The following is a 21161-nucleotide window of genomic DNA, read 5'->3' as shown; positions in this document are numbered from 1 at the left end:
GGAAACACGATCATAAACAGTTTTGTAGTGCAGTGGACAACTGTTTGTGATCGTGTTTCCAAGTTACTGCTATGTTAGTGACAATTTGTGAACAGTTACAAAGAGAGCCACGGAAATGGAAACACCGCAACACATCACAACGAGACTGCCACCGCAGAAGAACAAAGTGAGTGACCGTTACAAAACATTTTCGTGCAAACATCGGTCCAGCTTCCAAAGTGACATCGCCTCTTACTAAGTTTTCTCTTCTTCCACAGGATGACCACGGCATTTACGAAAAGACTATGTAACATCTGTATGACCTTATTGTAAAGTTGTTTTTGTGATGTCATTTAGCCTGAAGATGAGGTAGAACCCTCGAAACAAGTCGTTAAATAAATAAGTAATACAATAGTTGACAAAGTTTGTGACTGGTAGCGGTAATTTTAAAAAACACCTCTACATATTTCTTGAGTCAGTCACGGTCGAAAAATAGTCAAAATAGCTTCAAATGCAATGTAACTGATTTCGAGGAACTACGCTACTATTTGTGTATGCAGCGACACCCAGAAGGAATGTTCTGAATCACTCCAAAATCGGAGGGTATGCAGAATAGTGAAACCATAGCAAATGATTATGGGTGCAGAATCATCCCACATACTTGAGACAAGCAGTGCCCTCTTCTGTGTGACCAAACACATCAGTGTTATGTTAGGCGCAGCTGGTGTGGAGTCGCCAAATGAAATGGAAACGTTCAAGCAAGTGCCAGTATCTTCGACGACGTCAAAGGACGCATCATTACCATGTGACTGAGCTCGGGTAGATTGGTTGGTCTCCGGGAAACGGGTTTTTGCTGCTGTGACAATACAGCAAAAACAGAGGAAGCTGCAACGTCAGTGATGCGTGTATGGAACAAGTGATCCAGAAGAGGGGGTACTGAACTACGAGATGTGAACGCAGAGCAAGAAGCCCGACATCTCGTCCACGTGGCTGTAACCGATAGAACAACTTGGTCCACACTGTTCGTTCAACGCTGAAACACTGCAACACGTGTGGAAGATATGCGTCGACGGTTCGACGTCGTCTGTTGAGGGCTGTACTGGTAGCACGCATGCCATTGCACCGGCTTCCACTGACCATAAACCACATACACCACTGACTGCAATATACACTTGAATGCCGCCACTTGCGTGCCGAGTGCCAACAAGTAACGCCCCACACGAGTCCTGTTCAGCTTGTCCTACGGTGATGACCGCGTACATGTTAGACGCAACCGCAGCGAACACAGTAGGGCTGAAGGACATCATCTTTACCCCAGTGACTGTTATAAGATTTTATTACACTACGAGGTGTGGCTAGAAAAAAAACGGACTAGTACTGGTGAAGCAATAAAACGAATGCAATAAGGCTGAAAGTCGCGTGGCCTGTCACGTGACTCTCGCTCCGCCTACTGCTCGAGTTTCATCTGCCTCCTGCACTCAGTCTGCCCGTGGCGTCTGTTTTAAGTAGTTGAATTTTTGTCTGTGCGTCGGAAAATGTTGAGTGTACAGAAAGAACAGCGTGTTAACATCAAATTTTGTTTCAAACTAGGAAAATCTGCAAGTGAAACGTTTGTAATGTTACAACAAGTGTACGGCGATGATTGTTTATCGCGAACACAAGTGTTTGAGTGGTTTAAACGATTTAAAGATGGCCGCGAAGACACCAGTGATGACACTCGCACTGGATGACCATTGTCAGCAAAAACTGATGCAAACATTGAAAAAATCGGTAAACTTGTTCGACAAGATCGCCGTTTAACAATCAGAGCAGTGTCTGAGTTAACAGGAGTTGACAAGGAAAGTGTTAGGCAGACTTTTCATGAAAGTTTCAACATGAACAAAGTGTGTTCAAAAATGGTTCCAAAGTGTCTCACAATTGAACAGAAGGAACGCCGAAGAATGATTTGTTCTGACATCCTGGAAAACATTGAAAGTGATCCCACCTTCTTACAAAATGTTATTACTTGCGATGAATCGTGGTTTTTTACTTACGATCCCGAAACTAAACGCCAATCGATGCATTGGAAAACTCCTGGTTCTCCACGACAAAAAAAGCACGAATGTCAAAATCGAAATTCAAGGCAATGATGATTGTTTTTTTTTTTACATCAAAGGGATTGTGCACATTGATTGGGTACCAGAGGGACAAACAGTGAATCAGCATTACTACATTAGCATCCTGGCTACCCTACGTGAGCGAGTACGGAGAAAACGGAACGATTTGTGGAGAAAAAAGTCATGGATCCTTCACCAAGACAATGCCCCAGCTCACAGTGCGTTGTCAGTGAAGACGTTTTTGGCAAAACACAACATTCCCATCTTAGATCATCCACCCTACTCACCTGATTTGGCCCCCTGTGACTTTTTTCTTTTCCCTAAAGTCAAGTCAGCTTTGAAAGGAACTAGATTTGAGACTGTTGAAGCAGTAAAAGAAAAAGCGACGGAAGTAATGTATGGACTTACCGAAAATGATCTGCAGCATTGCTATGAACAGTGGAAAATTCGTATGGAGCGGTGTAGAGACCGAGGAGGAGAGTACATTGAAGGAGATAACATGAAATTGTAAATAATTGTAAATAAATGTTTTTTCCAGCATCAGTCCGGTTTTTTTCTAGCCGCACCTCGTATTGCAATTTCGGCCTTAGGCCATTATCAAGTGCTGATATTATGGCTTCAAGCCCTGTCAACGTGATGTAAGCTGACACATTTGTATGTCGTTGTCAGTACTGTTAAATACACTAGTGACGTCACGAGTGTATTTAACAGTATTGACGACGACATACAAATGTGTCAGCTTACATTACGTTCACATGGCTTAAAGCCATAATCTCAGCACTTGATAATGGCCTAAGGCCGAAACTGAAATAGTGTAATAAAAACTTAAAACAGTCACTGGCGTAAAGATGATGTCTTTAAAAAAAAATTATGGCTGTGGATCCCAGCTACAACAAGTTTATTCACAGTAGGGCTGCATTGAGCTGCATAATGGATAAACGCAAATCTTGTTCTTCTTCACAACTATTTGCTCTTTGTCTTTATTCACACATCTCCATGGTCTACGCCTTATAAGAAAGTCATAAGTGGTGCTGATTCCTTGGCGTCCATCTATTAGCGAAACATTTTCAGAATAGCCCGTTTCTATTCTTTAATAATCACTGGCTGCTGATCGTCTTGTTCTTCCTCGTCAGCATCTTCCATATTCCTAATGACTGCAGCTGGATGATCCGGCATGCATGACAATCCATCTGCTGCTGTATTTTGCAATCCCTCTTCGCATATAATCTCAAAGTCGTATTCTTCCAGTTTAAATTTGAACATTGATCTTGAAGATCACTTATAAGCGCCAAACATTTCAGTGGTCTGCAGTCAGTACACCTATAAATTTTCTTCCGTACACATAAGGTCGGTACTGTTCCACTGTCCACATTATGGCTTAGGAGCTATTGCTCAATCGTATTGTATCCTCTCTAGGCGTGGTTCAGCGATCTGAATGCAAAGGCCACTGGTAAATCCTGTCATAATCCTCCTTGATTCAGAAAGGTAGCTATCGATCCTCGTTAGAGTCTGCACTTATACGCCAAGCATATGCGACCAGTGATGGATCATCTCTACATTAATCAATCGAAGAGATGATGTCAAACGACTTTGGATGTTCGTCGAAATGTGGTACACTCAACTGAGCACAGCGACTGTCGATGCCAATTCTGCTCTTCGCACCAAATCCCATGGGCTGTTATGACGGTTTGCAGGAAAAGTGTTTGGGAGTTACACGTGTCAGTGAAAAGTTGAGCAATGTCCGCCTCAGCAGCTACAGGACGTGCGTGACAGACTGCTAACTGAAGGGGTCAGGCTCGATTCCCAACCAGGTCGCTCGGGACTGGGTGTCGTGTTCTCCTCATCTTCGTACCGTCATAACTGATACGAAAATTACCTACATTTCGTCATATGACAAGTGTGAGCCTATGTAACTTAGTTCCAGGCACGGCTTGACCCTAACGAATGATCTGAATCATCCAAACACATTGTCGTGTCTTCTTTCCCATTTGAGATGGTTGTATGGACACGTGCCAAAAGCCAAAAAATTTTAAAGTAAAAAAAAATACTTGAGCAGTTTCTGTCTCTTGCCCAGCACAAAACAGGGTCTTTCACTTACGCAAATCTTTCTGAATCTTGGCATTCACATTGTCCTTGCTAGTCTCCATCTGTCTCTGCGACTGCGTCACTTGTACTTCAGTGATGTCTAACGACCGGATCGAACGAGAAACATCGTCAATAAAAAAAATGGCTCTGAGCACTATGGGACTTAACTTCTCAGGTCATCAGTCCCCTAGAACTTAGAACTACTTAAACCTAACTAACCTAAGGACATCACACACATCCATGCCCGAGGCAGGATTCGAACCTGCGACCGTAGCGGTCACGCGGTTCCAAACTGAAGCGCTTAGAACCGCACAGCCACACCGGCTGGCCCATCGTCAATAGTTGCCGTTTCAAGAGCGTTTGAACCAGTCGTAAACACATTTTAGTTTCGAGGCTTCTGTTCCACACACTCGCAGGAATATTTCATGTGTTTCTGTCAACAGTTTTCTCAGTTCGTAACAAAAATTGGTACTAATGCATTGCTCTATTGCTCTAAGGCAACAATCTTCATACTGGCAACATTCGACTGACTGAAGCAGAAAGACACAGAACGTTCCTAGCCACTACAGTCAAAGGTATGTCGTTCTAATCCCCACACTTGGAAATAAGAAAGTAACGAAAATAAATATTTACAATTGTTATTTACCAGAATAATTACCAACTTAAAACAGCATTTTGGACTCAAAGTAACGATCGCCAGTCTCAACGCATAAATTGCAACGACAGATAAAATTTTTCTGCATTCTCTCAAATATCCTTGTTTTCTGTTGTGCAATGACAGCTGACTTGGACCCTACAAACTAGTTTCTATTCAAATGCATCCTTTATTTCACCACCTCAGTCGCACGTTTATTATTGTTAATGACTAGCTTGGGGCTATATCTGATCATCTGTAGACCTATAGAGCAGCAGTGCAACAGATCGTCCAAAGATGATTAAATTCAATGCAATCTCTCTGAACGAGTATTTCGGCAATAGTGAGTTTCTCTTTAGTTTCTACAGGGGTTCCATATATAAACGAATTCATGAACCCCCGCTAGAAAAAATGCATCGCAGTGAGATCTGGCGATTGCATTGGGCATGGAGTAGCAGTTCCCAGTTCAACAATGAGGATATCTGTTGATCAGATGTTCACAGACATTATTGTCGAAGCAGGAAGGCAGTGGCAGCACATCTCGAATGAACATACACTATTCATGTATGGTGGCAGCAAATAAGACACTATTAGTATCTGGTAAAATTCTAATATACATAGTCTCCCAGAAATGTTACAAAAAACTTAGAGGGGTTGTAGAGGGTGTCTTGAAGATCAAATAGAGGCTAGGACCCATGTCGGAAAACTTCATTCAATGACCCTACAGAGTGTCAAAGTTATAGGCGCCTGCGCCTACCACTAAGCCACCCCTATGGCAGCAAATGTGACTATGTATGCTGAACACTGTAAGCGGAGCGCCTCGCAATGTTATTTGTTATTCAGTGACCATGACTGATTTCCGCAACGGCCAGTGAAGAAGCTGCTGCATAGAAAGGGGTTGTCTCCTATTAAAGCAATGCTCTGTTTGCTCTGTTGCCTTGGTGGATGACGGTTTCAGAAACAGTGTTCCTCTGTAGTTTATTTTTCTCCTGGAACAGTCTAAAATTTCCAATGATTTTCAATGTAAGGAGGATAATAAAGTACACGTGGAAACATATTTCCGCAACTTGTTTTCTACAGTGACAATGGAGCATCGCATTCATAGGAAACAAGGCCTGTCTACGCAGCAACTAACTCCACCTTCTCCGTCGGCGATCACTGAATAATAAACAACATTGCGAGACGTTCCGCCTACGATCCGTCAGCGTAAAAAGTCAAGTTTGCCGCCCAAGGGCCTAATGGCAGGCACCGGCACCTATAACTACTACGCTGTCGTTGGTTGACGTTTAAGGACATGGGTTCCTATCCTCAACTTGTTCCTCAAGAGACCCACTACCACATTTAGAAGCTTGTCGCAACATTTCTGAGACAGCCTGTTTACACTAATACAGGAACATTGCTGGTATCTGAGACAGGCATGATTTCCATCACTCACGGTGTAGCTGTTGAAGTATCTGAAAACACCACCACAGTTGAAAGAGGCGTCATCCGTGAACAATACAAACTTCAGGCGGCTAAGCACTGCAGTACTGCGCTAAATACTGTTTGCACGTGATTTTTACGATAGGACGATCTATGCTGCTCTGTATTCTACGAATTGTGATTTTCACGGGCATCTTGACGACAAATTTCCAAGTTCTATTGCTTTACATGTCGATCATCACAAGAACCTAACTACGTAGACGCACTGTGTTTAATTTTCGCATCCAGACCACTGAGTGACGCTGCGACGTAAGTGTTGGACAAGGGACTACATAGGGTGTCCCAGGAGGAATGGTCAATATTCAGGGATATGAGAGGAACGACAATTCGAAGCAAGAAAGTCTAGTAAACATGGACCCTGAAATGTATAGGTACCTTAAGAGCTATGAACACTTGTTCAATCGAAGACATGTGTTTCACAGTTTCTAAGATGAAGAAGAGTTGATAGGTCTTAAGGTATGCATATTACAGCCTATGGAGTGGCCGAGCGGTTAAAGTCGCTACAGTCTGGAACCGCACTACCGCTACGGTCGCAGGTTCGAATCCTGCCTCGGGCATGGATGTGTGTGATGTCCTTAGGTTAGTTAGGTTTAAGTAGTTCTAAGTTCTAGGGGACTTATGACCACAGCAGTTTAGTCCCATAGTGCTCAGAGCCATTTTTTTTTTACAGCCTATGTTTACTTGATTGTTTTGCTGTGAATAATCCTTCCTGTCATATCCCAGAATAGTGACCGTTCCCTCTGGGACACCCTATATTCTGCGGTCACTCCAAAGACTTTGTCCACCAATGATTTTATCAGTGCAGTTGGGAAGGATGAAACCACCCAGTGAGACTGCTGGAAAAATAAGTGAGAGAAATGCAGGACCGTATCTACGACACCCGCGTCCAAGCTGAACGTCACCAATGAAGAAAGAAAAGCGATCCGATCCTTAACAGAGGACACAGTAATAGTAATTTTACCTGCTGATGGGTTTACTGCAAGACTCAGCGTATCGTCACCTCTAGAAGGATCCAACGGATGCACCACAAAGGAAGACATCTTTCCTCTTTAAACCCAGCCAGTTTCCTGACTTAAAGAGTACAAATGCCAGTTCCACCACGATTTCCAAAGATACACAAAGAAGGAGTTCGGTTGTGCCCCATTTTGAGCACTATAGGAGCCCCAGTGTAACACCGAACAAAACATCTAGTTTCTATTTTGAGCCCCTTGGTACTGAAATGTGAATACCATATTCGGAATTCAGAAGATTTTATGAGGCAACTGAAGAACCTGCGAATCAAACCAGCAGACGTACTAATGAGTTATGAAGTGGTCTCTTTGTCCACGCGAGTGCCCCTTGTGGATTCACTACACCCCACAGTATCTAAGCTGGAAGGGGGCATCTTAACAACCTTTTAAGCATGTTCTTACCTCGACTTACTTTGGCGAACCAAAATAGCAATTCGTCAGTATCACCTGAAAATGACGAGCAGCTGTCTCGTGGAAGTATTGGACGATTTACGCAACACCATCAAACGCAACGCCGGTGAACCATTCAGGAAGTGGTAAACTCCGCTGTGTTCACATCACGAAGGACTGGGTACTGTTTGTCAAAGTAGCGTTGCCTCATTCAAGACCTCTTAACGCTGGAAATACCAGTATTCATTTCCGCCCATTACTGTCTTATCTCCAGATACTCAGTTAAAAATCCTCTGAAATTCCTATAATTTTCACCCTCAAGTTTGTAAGACCCTGTATGCTTTAGATTAGAGTGTTTGGTGCGACATTGCATTTCATAACATGTCTCTCCATATGCATGTGCACGCATGCATTTTAACATCTGTTGTCATTTAGATACGGTCGAACATTTATTATGTTGCCCGATGTACTGTAGTAATATTAAGATTTATTGAAGGTTTAAAATATTTTAGTACCCTTGTTTCGAATTTTAGGGTCAATGTTTCTTTATTTCATCGGCCTCTTGACACGCACTACCGTCTGATTTTGGCATATGATCATTAGCAAGTGTTTTCTTAAATAGCTAACACACCGACGAATAACGTCGACTGAGTAGTGATAACAGAAGCTCGCAGCACGTTAGAGACGTTAAAAGTTTGCAACTTACATGACCGACTAAAGTTGAAGTTCCACCTAAATTTCAGGGCCATTGTAACAATGTGAGAGATCATATTTCTTCAACTTGGAACTCACATTTTTCTTTTCGTTAGTCTTCAGTGTGGCAGTGATGAATTGCTGCTTTCTGCCACGATCATTTATTTATTTATTTATTTATGCATTTATTTTACCTGGCAAGATTAGGGCCTTCAGGCCCTCTCTTACACCTAACCAGGCATACTCAGATTCAACAAATTTCAGTGTCTACAGAAAATTAGGACATATAACATGTTATACAATATTAATGTTAAAGAAAAAAAAATAGAGATTATAAAAGTAGTACAATGATAATTATAACAATCAAAAAATAATTATAACAATCAAGAATAATAAAAATAATAATAATAATGATAATAATAATAATAATGACTATGTATATGAAAGTAAACATGTTTTTCTTTTATGAGTGTCAGTCCTATTGCTACTTGGGAATTTTCTCGTTATATTCTTGCAGCTTGTGAGTTATTCTCATCAAGCAGAGACATAAGACGATGGAATGGGGTGAAAGAGATATAGAAGAGGTAGATAGGTTAGAGGAAGAGAAATAGAATGGTAAAATTCGAAGCTATGATGGAGAGGAGAAAGAAAAAGATGAGGGGGGGGCACAACAATGGTGGCTATACCGTCCCTAATATGTAAGTCTTAAGTTCCCTCTTGAATGTTGAGTGGTTTTGGATAAGACGCAGATCACAGGGGAGCGCGTTCCATAGTCGTATGGCTGAGATGGAGAATGACACGGAGAAAGATTTTGTGTTATGTAAAGGTACAGCCAAGATGCTAGACGTATCCGATCTGGTATTGCGGTTGTGGAATGATGATAGGTGTTTAATGTGAGAAGATAAGTATTGGGGGCACCAGTGGCTAAGAAATCGATGAAGTAAGCACACCGTGTGGAGATCGCGTGCCTTATGTGGGCGTATCCAACCAAGCTGGGAGTATGAAGGACTGATATGATCATACAACCGTATGTTGCATACGTATCTAACACAAGCATTCATCACTAGCTCGAGGCATCTCGAATTTTCATTATTTGTGCCATGTTGAACTACATCACAGTAGTAAAGGTTAGGCAAGAATAGTGTTTGGACTAATTTTTGTTTAACATGGGTTGGAAATATTTTTCTAAATTTTTGAATTGCATGTAGGGAGGAGAGCGATTTCCGGCAAGCTGTGACTGTTTGTTCTTCCCAGTTTAGGTGTTCATCCAAGATTATTCCAAGGTCTTTTACTGTTTTTTGGTATGGTAGTTGGGTACCATTGAGGAGTATTTGAGGGACTGTTTCGCGAAAGTACCGACTGATTAACTTTGGATGAGATATAAGTATGACCTGGGATTTCTTGGGGTTTAGTTTCAGACCTAGGTTCTGTGCCCATCGAGAAACAGAGCAAAGATCTGCGTTCATACTCGCTACTGCGTCAGCAATGTTCTTGGGGCTTGCACTTATGTACAGTTGGATGTCGTCGGCATATAGATGGTAGTTGCAGGAGTGAATCACCGAAGAAATATCATTAATGTACAGTGAGAAGAGTAATGGACCAAGGACGGAGCCTTGGGGAACTCCAGAGCGCACGTTTTTCCATGATGACTTTTCCGACCCACAAATGACTTGTTGACTTCTGTTTTTGAGGTAGCTGTCGAACCAGTGTATTGCGCTGTTTGAGAAATTCAGCTGCTTCATTTTAATTAGTAATATATCAAAGTCAACTGTATCAAAAGCCTTGCTAAAGTCAAGCAGTGTTAGGATGGTAGCTTCACGTCTGTCCATAGCATGTTTAATGTCATCAGTTACTTTGATTAATGCAGTTGCTGTACTATGGTGCTTTCGAAAGCCTGACTGATATTTGTCGTGGATGTTATGAGTTTTGAGGTAATCCGTCAGCTGTTCATGGACGATGTGTTCTAGGGCTTTAGATATTGCAGGAAGTATGCTGATCGGCCTGTAGTCACCTGGCGACTTAGGGTTGTCAGTCTTGGGTATAGGTTGAATTAAGCTTTGCTTCCACTCAGTTGGATATGTACTACTGTCAAGAGACAGGTTGAAGATGTCTGTGATAACTGGAGTAATAGTGTTTACGACGGTCTTAATCATGCCAATGCTCACTCCATCATTTCCTACTGCCTCGGAAGAGATTCTCATAATTGCCTTGTGTACTGTGCCGGTAGTGACATGTTTTAGGAAAAACTTGTCTCTCGATAGATTGATATCTTGGGGCTGGTAATTTTTCGCTGCGTGGCAGTTTACGGCTGTTGAGAAGAAATCGTTTAATTCTTCTGCAGACGCTTGATAAACAGCGTCAGATCTTCGCTTCCCTATACCGAAACTGCGCAGCTTTTTCCACAGTGCAGCAGGTTTTGATATGCCGCATACGACAGAGCGGGCATGTCTGATTTTGGCATTTATAAAAATTTATAAAAATATATTTATAAAATATTCAAGGGTAGATTTGAAATACTAAAATGTTTTAAGTATTTACATATTTTTAATTATTATAAAGAACGATTGCAAGTTGGTGATGATAAAAAAAGCTTTCTAGTCTGTGATATTGATGGTACCCATTATGATAAACACGAAACACTGTACGAAACTGTAGAATCTGCACCAGTAAAGTAGAAGTTTGGAGTAAAAGGCTTAAGTAGTGCTCTGAGGATTTGGTAGGGCTTAGGCTTTCGGGGTTTTACAATTCATTTTCTGTTCCTAAATGTAGGGTGAACTTCTTGAGCTCTAAGCCACTGTTATGGTCCTCGCAGTCAAATACCAGGAGAGATTCTACTACGAGAGGAGGAGTCCCAGTTGAAAATACACTGGCGGGGAAAAGATCGCAAGATCAAGAAGGTGTTGCGCGATATAAACGGATATTATAATTAGATGGAACACCTGGAGTCGTCCTTTCGATGTTATTTATTATATAGCTACCAGTTTCGGTGATACAGTTGGCCATCTTCACGACTTAACTGGCACTGAGGACGTGAACTCTAATAGTATACACGATCCCGTCAGCGGCCAACATCTATACACTGGTTTCCGTAGACTACCGTAACAATGATTCTGTGTCTGCAACCATTAACGAAAAACTGAGTTGGTAGCGCCATTTGCGACTCTGTGGTCTCAAGCGAGAGCTCAGTGTAGAGCAGGATGGAAGTCTGTTGTGTTCTATGATGAAAGCTGGTTCTGCTCGGCGCCAGTGATGACCGTGTGTAGAAAAGTTGGAGGCCAGTTGAGGGCCTGTAACCATCCTGTCTGCGTGCTAGACACGCTGGACCTACGTCTAGAGTTATGGTCTGGGGTGCGATTTCGTATGACAGTAGGAGCACTATCGTGGTTATCCCACGCAGCCTGGCTGCAGAATTGTTCTCCAGTCCGGTGATTCGACCTGTTGTGCTGCCATTCATGAACAGCATACCAGGGGATGTTTTCCAACAGGACAACGCTCGCCCACATACCGCTGTTGCAATCCAACATGCTCAACAGAGTGTCGACGTGTTGTCTTGACCTGCTCGAGCGACAGATCTGTCTCACGTACGGGACATCATTGGACGATAACTCCCACGTCATCCACAACCAAAATTAACTGTTCCTACATTGACCGACCAAGTACAACAGGCATGGAAGTCCGTCCCACAAACTGACATCCGGCACCTGTGTAACACAATACATGCACGTTTTCATGTTTGCGTTCAACATTCTGGCGGTTACACCGGTTATTAATGTACCAGCATTTCAGATTTGCAGTAGCTTACCTCGCGCTTACATTAACCTGTGATCCTGCAATGTTAATCACTTAAATATGTTACCTAGACAAATATAATCCCAAAATTTCATTACTGTACATTAATTATTTTTTGATGTTACGATTTGTTTCCGTCAGTGTATTTATGGAGGATTTTCTGTTCATTCATTTGCTTTATAACCAAGCCAATCATCCCGAGAATTTTTATTAGAACCACGGCTGGGAACCATTTTCAAATTAATTCTGTACCAATACGTACTAGAAAAAAACTGAAAACGTCCTGTACAAGTAAGTGTACCTGTTTACGTGTACACAGAGTAAAGTCGAGGACTGACTTGTTCTGCTTGTACAGTAGCTGCCGACCGCAAGCGATGTCATCCATAGCGACTGGAGGATGGTGACGAGCGGCGTCGCCCTATCACTCATGTTATAAACTGAGCCAATACCAGAGTGACCATGGGCGCACACTGTGTTGAGGTTAAAGACACCGTAACAGTGGGAAACTTTGTGGCGCTTTTAGTACCGTTTGTTACGTAACTTAAACTGCGACATTTAATTTCCACATATATGGGATTTTATAACCTTTCTTGCATTCACAGCGCCGGATTCTACATCTACATCTACATCTACATTTATACTCCGCATGCCACCCAACGGTGTGTGGCGGAGGGCACTTTAAGTGCCACTGTCATTACCTCCGTTTTCTGTTCCAGTCGCGTAGGGTTCGCGGGAAGAACGACTGTCTGAAAGCCTCCGTGCACTCTCGAATCTCTCTAATTTTACATTCGTGATCTCCTCGGGAGGTATAAGTAGGGGGAAGCAATATATTCGATACCTCATCCAGAAACGCACCCTCTCGAAACCTGGACAGCAAGCTACACCGCGATGCAGAGCGCCTCTCTTGAAGAGTCTGCCACTTGAGTTTGCTAAACATCTCCGTAACGCTATCACGCTTACCAAATAACCCTGTGACGAAACGCGCCGCTCTTCTTTGGATCTTCTCTAACTCCTCCGTCAACCCGATCTGATACGGATCCCACACTGATGAGCAATACTCAAGTATAGGTCGAACGAGTGTTTTGTAAGCCACCTCCTTTGTTGATGGACTACATTTTCTAAGGACTCTCCCAATGAATCACAACCTGGTACCCGCCTTACCAACAATTAATTTTATATGATCATTCCACTTCAAATCGTTCAGCACGCACACTCCCAGATATTTTACAGAAGTAACTGCTACCAGTGTTTGTTCCGCTATCATATAATCATACAATAAAGGATCCTTCTTTCTATGTATTCGCAATTCATTACATTTGTCTATGTTAAGGGTCAGTTGCCACTCCCTGCACCAAGTGCCTATCCGTTGCAAACCTTCCTGCATTTCGCTACAATTTTCTAATGCTGCAACTTCTCTGTATACTACAGCATCATCCGCGAAAAGCCGCATGGAACTTCCGACACTATCTACTAGGTCATTTATATATATTGTGAAAAGCAATGGTCCCATAACACTCCCCTGTGGCACGCCAGAGGTTACTTTAACGTTTGTAGAAGTCTCTCCATTGATAACAACATGCTGTGTTCTGTTTGCTAAAAACTCTTCAATCCAGCCACACAACTGGTCTGATATTCCGTAGGCTCTTATTTTGTTTATCAGGCGACAGTGCGGAACTGGTGGCCAAAACTGGAACTTTTTTTTCCAACGTAAATTGGTTCCGCATTAACGCGTTAGCATATCTACCAAGTTTCGCTGCCATACGATAATTACAGCCCATTCTGCACTGCTGTGAGTAGGTGCACTTTAATTACAGCCACTCGGTATGTGCCAGTAGTCCTCTTCGAAGTCAAGTGGCGTAATATCAGAAGACCAGCGAGGTTGAACAAAGAAAAATCGTTTGTTTTGCCCTGCCGCGAACTTTCGAGACAAACAAGGCCCGCTGCCGCGATAATGATCATTTTGTACTTAAAGGAACGGAGATGATCGACTTAACTTTAAGAGTAGAATTGACTGTGGGTACAAGTAGTGATTTAAACTCGTTTTGTTTCAAATGTATTAATGAACCTTAATCAAAATAAATTATATAGAAAAACAAAACAATCTCACATATAACGCATAAATACAAGTCTACTTATTTTAAAAACCCTATTTTAAGACTTTAATCCTAATATATAATAATATTTACTCCACATATATAATAAATATCATTGAATATCAAGAAGTCAAAGAAGTGATAGTAGTGTCGACAGCGAAAATTTCTCTGTCATTCAGCAAATATCACTAAGAGTAAAAACTGAACAGTAACAAAAACTAGAGGTTCACTGCAATTTTTTTAATCCCTGTCACTCTGAAGGTATTGACAGATGCGAGATCTGTGATAGAAATGGGGTTTACATATTAATAGCTTCTGTGGAAGCATTCGGGCATGAAACTGTAAATCGAACTTCTTTTCAACGTCTCATTAAAAATTTATAGAAGCGAAACATGCAGATTTTGAGCACAAGTTTGACATAAATGATTGTCAAGAATTAGTGTTGTAGTCGGATGGAAAGTTGCTCGCAGCGCTCAAAGGTGCTGAAAATGTATATGAGAGTATTAGTGACATCTCAAGGCAAGGAACAATGATGGGAGTCCCAGAAATCCCAAAATCTTCTGGAGAAGATCAAGCCATGGCTATTCATCAGGCGTTAGAGAAGTGGGGTATAGCTTACAAAATTCGGGCACTTTGTTGTGATACGACAGCGAGCGATACAGGTGGAGTAAATGGCAACTGTAACAATCTAGAAAAGTTGTTCAATCTTGACCTGTTATATCCCCACTGCCGGCATCTCATTTTTGAATTGGTGTTGCCGACCTATTTCAATTAACTTATGTCGGCAACTTCTGCCCCCAACACGGAATTCTTCAAGAAATTTAGAGTAACTTAGTTGAAACTCGACAAGAACGCTTACATGGCCGGTAGCAGTGAATGATCGGTAGAATGATGTACGGTATATTACTCTCAGATTTCTTGAAAACCAACCTTCTGCACAGAAACAAACGCGAGATGATTTTCGAAAACTGCTGGAGATAGAGATAACGTTTCTTCGCGGCATTCCAAAGAATGAGATGTCTTTTCACGTCCCAGGTGGATGGCAAAGTCCATATACCCATGCGAGTTATACATGTTTCAAAATCAATTTCACTTATCTGATACAACTAAATAACAAGAAAATGTATTTTTCTTGCGCGCGTGTCAACAGAAGCACTTAGGGCACCTTACCAGGATTTCCTATTCATGAGTCAACTAATAAGTTATTAGGATATTCATCCAGTAATCAGTTAGAGTATAATGGCTTTTCTGGAGACTAGAAATCTACTCTGTAGGAATCAGCATGGGTTTCGAAAAAGACGATAGTGCGAAACCCAGCTCGCGCTATTCGTCCACGAGACTCAGAGGGCCATAGACACGGGTTCCGAGGTAGATGCTGTGTTTCTTGACTTCCGCAAGGCGTTCGATACAGTTCCCCACAGTCGTTTAATGAACAAAGTAAGAGCATATGGACTACCAGACCAATTGTGTGATTGGATTGAAGAGTTCCTAGGTGACAGAACGCAGCATGTCATTATCAATGGAGAGAAGTCTTCCGAAGTAAGAGTGATTTCAGATGTGCCGCAGGGGAGTGTCGTAGGACCGTTGCTATTCACAAGATACATAAATGACCTTGCGGATGACATCGGAAGTTCACTGAGGCTTTTTGCGGATGATGCTGTGGTATACCGTGAGGTTGTAGCAATGGAAAATTGTACTGAAATGCAGGAGGATCTGCAGCGAATTGACGCATGGTGCAGGGAATGGCAATTGAATCTCAATGTAGACAAGTGTAATGTGCTTCGAATACATAGAAAGAAAGATCGCTTATCATTTAGCTACAATATAGCAGGTCAGCAACTGGAAGCAGTTAATTCCATAAATTATCTGGGAGTACGCATTATGAGTGATTTAAAATGGAATGATCATATAAAGTTGACCGTCGGTAAAGCAGATGCCACACTGAGATTCATTGGAAGAATCCTAAGGAAATGCAACCCGAAAACAAAGGAAGTAGGTTACAGTACGCTTGTTCGTCCACTGCTTGAATACTGCTCAGCAGTGTGGGATCCGTACCAGGTAGGGTTGATAGAAGAGATAGAGAAGATCCAACGGAGAGCAGCGCGCTTCGTTACAGGATCATTTAGTAATCGCGAAAGCGTTACGGAGATGACAGATAAACTCCAGTGGAAGACTCTGCAGGAGAGACGCTCAGTAGCGGTACGGGCTTTTGTTGAAGTTTCGAGAACATACCTTCACCGAGGAGTCAAGCAGTATATTGCTCCCTCCTACATATATCTCGCGAAGAGACCATGAGGATAAAATCAGAGAGATTGGAACCCACACAGAGGCATACCGACAATCCTTCTTTCCACGAAGAATATGAGACTGGAATAGAAGGGAGAACCGATAGAGGTACTCAAGGTACCCTCCGCCACACACCGTCAGGTGGCTTGCAGAGTATGGATGTACATGTAGATGTAGATACAGCTGCTGAAAATGAATTTGCAGACACCTCTGGTACATGGTTGCAGAAACAACGATTTTACTTTTTTTTTACTTTTGTTTGATAATAATTGTTAAAAACCATATCAACAGCCAAGATTGCATAGAATATTTCTTTATTTAAGACAACCGGTTTCAATAGATTTTGCTGCCATCTTCAGTTCTTAAACTTTTTGTTGCAAAACATGTTCATTTTACGCTGAACCAGACTCACAAGACATCAAGTGGATAAAAACCAGCACGTTTTTTTTTATAGTGTACTGGTTTTTATCCACTTGACTTCTTGTGCGTGAGGTTCAGCGAAAAATGAACATGTTTTACAACAAAATATTAACATGTTTTACACTAAAAAGTGTAAGACGGGAAGAGACAGCAAAGTCTGGTGAAACCGGTTGTCTTAAATAAAGAAATATTTTGTGCAATCTTGGCTGTTGAATGGTTTCTAACAATTAAAACAGATCCCCTTTCAGTAATCTCAAAATGAGAAAACTCCGTTTGATGACAATGTTCCAACAAAGGTTAAGGCAAATATAGCTAAAGCTGTCTCGAAATTACAAAAGTTGAAAAAGAGTATACAAAATACCAAGGTAAAACGTACGTTATACACAAAAATGGTCTTTCTTTTATAGGAATGTTGACCTTTCATCATTTGTAACAGATCTTCCGAAAACTTTCTAAGCAAAATTTCCGATAATTAACAATTTTCCCCGCGCTCTTCAAAGTGGAGAGATGACTCTCATTACAAAATGTGTAACGTAAAAACTTGAGGAGATGGTTGTAGTGAATGATGCAGAAAGAGGTCTGAAACTCATTCAGGCTCACAGCAACAGTCTCAGGTAGTTAAGGCACATTAACATTATAATATTACTAATATTTCAAAAAATAATAAAATAGTATTACATTTATCATTTTTGCTGGTGGCAAAGCTTCTGAAAATGGTAAAATGGTGCACAGCATTTTTTTTAGTTTGTCATGTAATTGCATTCCACCATCCAGCATCAGATTCCCATCAGACCAACGAGAACGTTGACCGACAACATTGTTTAAAGGCCAGTGACCGATCTCAAAATTATGCAGTTTGCGTCATTACCTTGCCCGGATACTGACAGAAAAGATCGGTAACAGATATCTCAGGGACGCTGAAATAAAAGTTTGATAAAGTAAATGCCAATGGAACACTAATAGGGTTCGGCTGTGGCCACCAAACAATTCATCAGCAACTCTCCTTCGCTGCAGCGAGAAAAAGTTCTAAAATGCAAGATAATAAATTTAGATGTGACATTATGGAAGAGGAAAGTAGGTTCTTAATTCAAACACGGCTCTTGAAATTAAATTAGCGTAATTATTTAACCAAAAGTTATGGATACGAGAGCGACACTTACATTTTGTAAGCCGGTCACTGTGGCCAAGCGGTTCTAGGTGCTTCAGTCCAGAACCGAGCTGCTGCTACAGTCGCAGGTTCGAATCCTGCCTCGGGCAAGGCTGTGTGTGATGTCTTAGGTTAGTTAGGTTTAAGTAGTTCTAAGTCTAGGAGACTGACGACTTCAGATGTTAAATCCCATAGTGCTTAGAGCCATTTGACCCATTTGAACATTATGTGAAACAACCATCGAAAACAAACGATAGAGAGAGAGAGAGCTCACAGCTACTGCTTTTATGTAGTCCAAAACAAATTACGGCGACTGCCTTTCAACTTGCTTTACAGATCAATATATAGACATTTCTCTGGAAACTTCTTTATCGGAACAGCAAAAAATGCATCCCTCATATTAAATCATGACCTTTTCTCCCTAGTTTACAGACATATTCACACAGAGAAAATTTATTCTTAATGTATTTTAGCCTTAATTAAACGTTTCGGGCACAAAAAAATCGTTCAAATGGCTCTGAGCACTATGGGACTTAACATCTGTGGTCATCATACTTAGAACTACTTAAACCTAACTAACCTAAGGACATCACACACATCCATGCCCGAGGCAGGATTCGAACCTGCGACCGTAGCAGCAGCGCGGTTCCGAACTGAAGCGCCTAGAACCGCTCGGCAGCAACGGCCGGCGTTGGGGGCACATTCTATGAATTATTCAGAAGGCAGCTTCTTACCCATGAGTCAATTGATAAATTATCAGGAGGACTGAGAATCGATTTGTTTTGCAAATTTTTGCTGGACATCGTAGAAATTAAGCAGCTATTGTATCTATGTATATATTGAACCGGGAACGTAGAAACGACGGAGAGGCTCCGTCCCCGCCGTCAGTCGTACACAACCCCACAGCAGGAGACAGCAGTCTGCTCACCCCACCGCCGCCCCACACCGAACCACCTAAGGTTATTGTGCGGACGCCACCGGAACGTCTCATACTAGACGAGTGTAACCCCAATGTTTGCGTGGTAGAGTAATTATGGTGTACACGTACGTGGAGACAGTGTTTGCACAGCAATCGCCGACATAGTTTAACTGAGGCGGAGTAAGGGCAACCAGCCCGTATTCGCCGAGGCAAATGAAAAACCGCCTTAAAAACCATCCACAGGCTGGCCGGCACACCGGACCTCGACACTAATCCGCCGGGCGGATTTGTGCCGGGGACCCGCACACCTTCCTCCTCGGGAAGCGGCACGTTAGACCGCGCAGCTAAGCGGGCGGTCACACAGTACCATGGTCACTCAGACCATCCCCTGGCGCGCAGTCGTTACGTTCGCTTTCCGCGAAGGTGTGTCAAATATTTGTATTTGAGTCACCTGTTTGCGAAGCGAACGTGACAACTGCGTGGTAGGGTATGGCTTGAGCATGGTAATGTGTACCGACACCTTCAGCCGCTAGGCAGACTAAATGAACTGCGACTATGGACTAAACCAAACTTTTTCGCGCCGGCCGCGGTTGTCTCGCGGTTCTAGGCGCTCAGTCCGGAACCGCGAGACTGCTACGGTCTGCCTCGGGCATGGATGTGTGTGATGTCCTTAGGTTAGTTCGGTTTAAGTAGTTCTAAGTTCTAGGGGACTGATAACCATAGAAGTTAAGTCCCATAGTGCTCAGAGCCATTTGAACCATTTTTTGCCAAACTTTTTCAGTATTGTATTCGTCGCTGCTACACTGCCAGTATGCCGGCAATATGTTCTAGATATTTAGCTGAAGTGGCAACATTTAGATTCGTGTGATTTATCGTGTAACCGAAATGTCATGGATTCCTTTTAGTGCTATTGTGGATGATTCGCGGTACTAGTGTGCATGATCCGCCGGGCGGATTCGTGCCGGGGACCGGTACGCCTTCCCGATCGGGAAGCAGTGCGTTAAACCGCACGGCCAGTCGGCCGGGCACCCAGCTATTACTAAAACTTCTCTTCGCAATAAATAATATTCAGTGTCAATTCAATCAAGTTATTTTTTGATTCTACAAAAATGAATGTTGTAAAATGAGGAATGTAACTAAAATAGCTTCTCAAATTGAAAATGTGGGCATTATGGGAAATAAACTGATCGTTTATTCAACTGTTCAACAAAAAAAATTTTTTTTTTCACTTTGTGTTTTGAATTCCTCGAATGAACTTTTTAGTAATATGAGTAAAAATGGTATTAAACAATTGTTGGGTTTACTTAAATGTATCACGCATTACTCTCACGAAAGCAAGTATACAGTGGAGATAAGAAAGAATACGATGTGTTTTAATGGACATAGGTGTTGCACATGTTACGTTCACCTTCGAGGCGTTTGAGAGTCACCAAGAATTTGTTAGACTGAGCTGCTGAGAATTCTTCCGGGTTGTATGGCCGTGGTCCATGGAACTCTTCAATCCCTGACGTTTCGTCAAAGGCTACGTTGGACATCTTCGGAAATGCTCCTGGTTGTGCTGAGTCGTACTGACTGGCGAGTCGGACGTCGAAGAGCGGGCTAAATACCGTGCAAAGTGGGCGTGGTCTGGATTTCACGTGATAGCAGAGATAAACCCTGTCAAAGATATTTTTTTAACTATCGATCATAGTACATCAAAGATAAAAACTTCTCATCGATTCTATAGCGCCATCGTCCATATATCACTGAGTTTCATGGCTTCTTCTGTACTGTTGAAATTACCCCCATGTTTATATATTTCGATGGCTTCTCTATATAGCCGTGGATAATAGATCGTCATAGTACATAAAACTTCAGTTTCCGAAAATTTCACTACGTGATCACTTGATTGAAGAGCATTTTCCGCCACGGCTGATTTGTCTGGTTTCCCTAGTCGGCAAAGACTTTTATGTTCCTTCAACTGTGTATTCACACATCTCTTTATGGTTCCAATGTAGACCTTGCCACACGTACACGGAATCTTATATACACCACTTGCAGACAGAGGGGGACGTTTATCCAACAACGGAACGAAGTGCTTGGCCTATTTTCTTAGTTGGTCTGAAAATCGGCCGAACGTCATGTTTCCTTAGAATGTT

General features: G+C 42.2%; 1 protein-coding gene across 1 annotated transcript in view; it reads left to right on the top strand.

Moving 5' to 3' along the window:
• The window catches only part of LOC126474337 (kazrin), an 857979-nt gene that overhangs the window by 634355 nt on the left and 202463 nt on the right, over positions 1-21161 (top strand). The gene's annotated exons all lie outside the window — the stretch shown is intronic.

Source organism: Schistocerca serialis, chromosome 4, assembly GCF_023864345.2.
Source record: "Schistocerca serialis cubense isolate TAMUIC-IGC-003099 chromosome 4, iqSchSeri2.2, whole genome shotgun sequence".
NCBI classification, from domain to species: domain Eukaryota; kingdom Metazoa; phylum Arthropoda; class Insecta; order Orthoptera; family Acrididae; genus Schistocerca; species Schistocerca serialis.
This window is presented reverse-complemented; position numbering and strand designations above follow the sequence as displayed.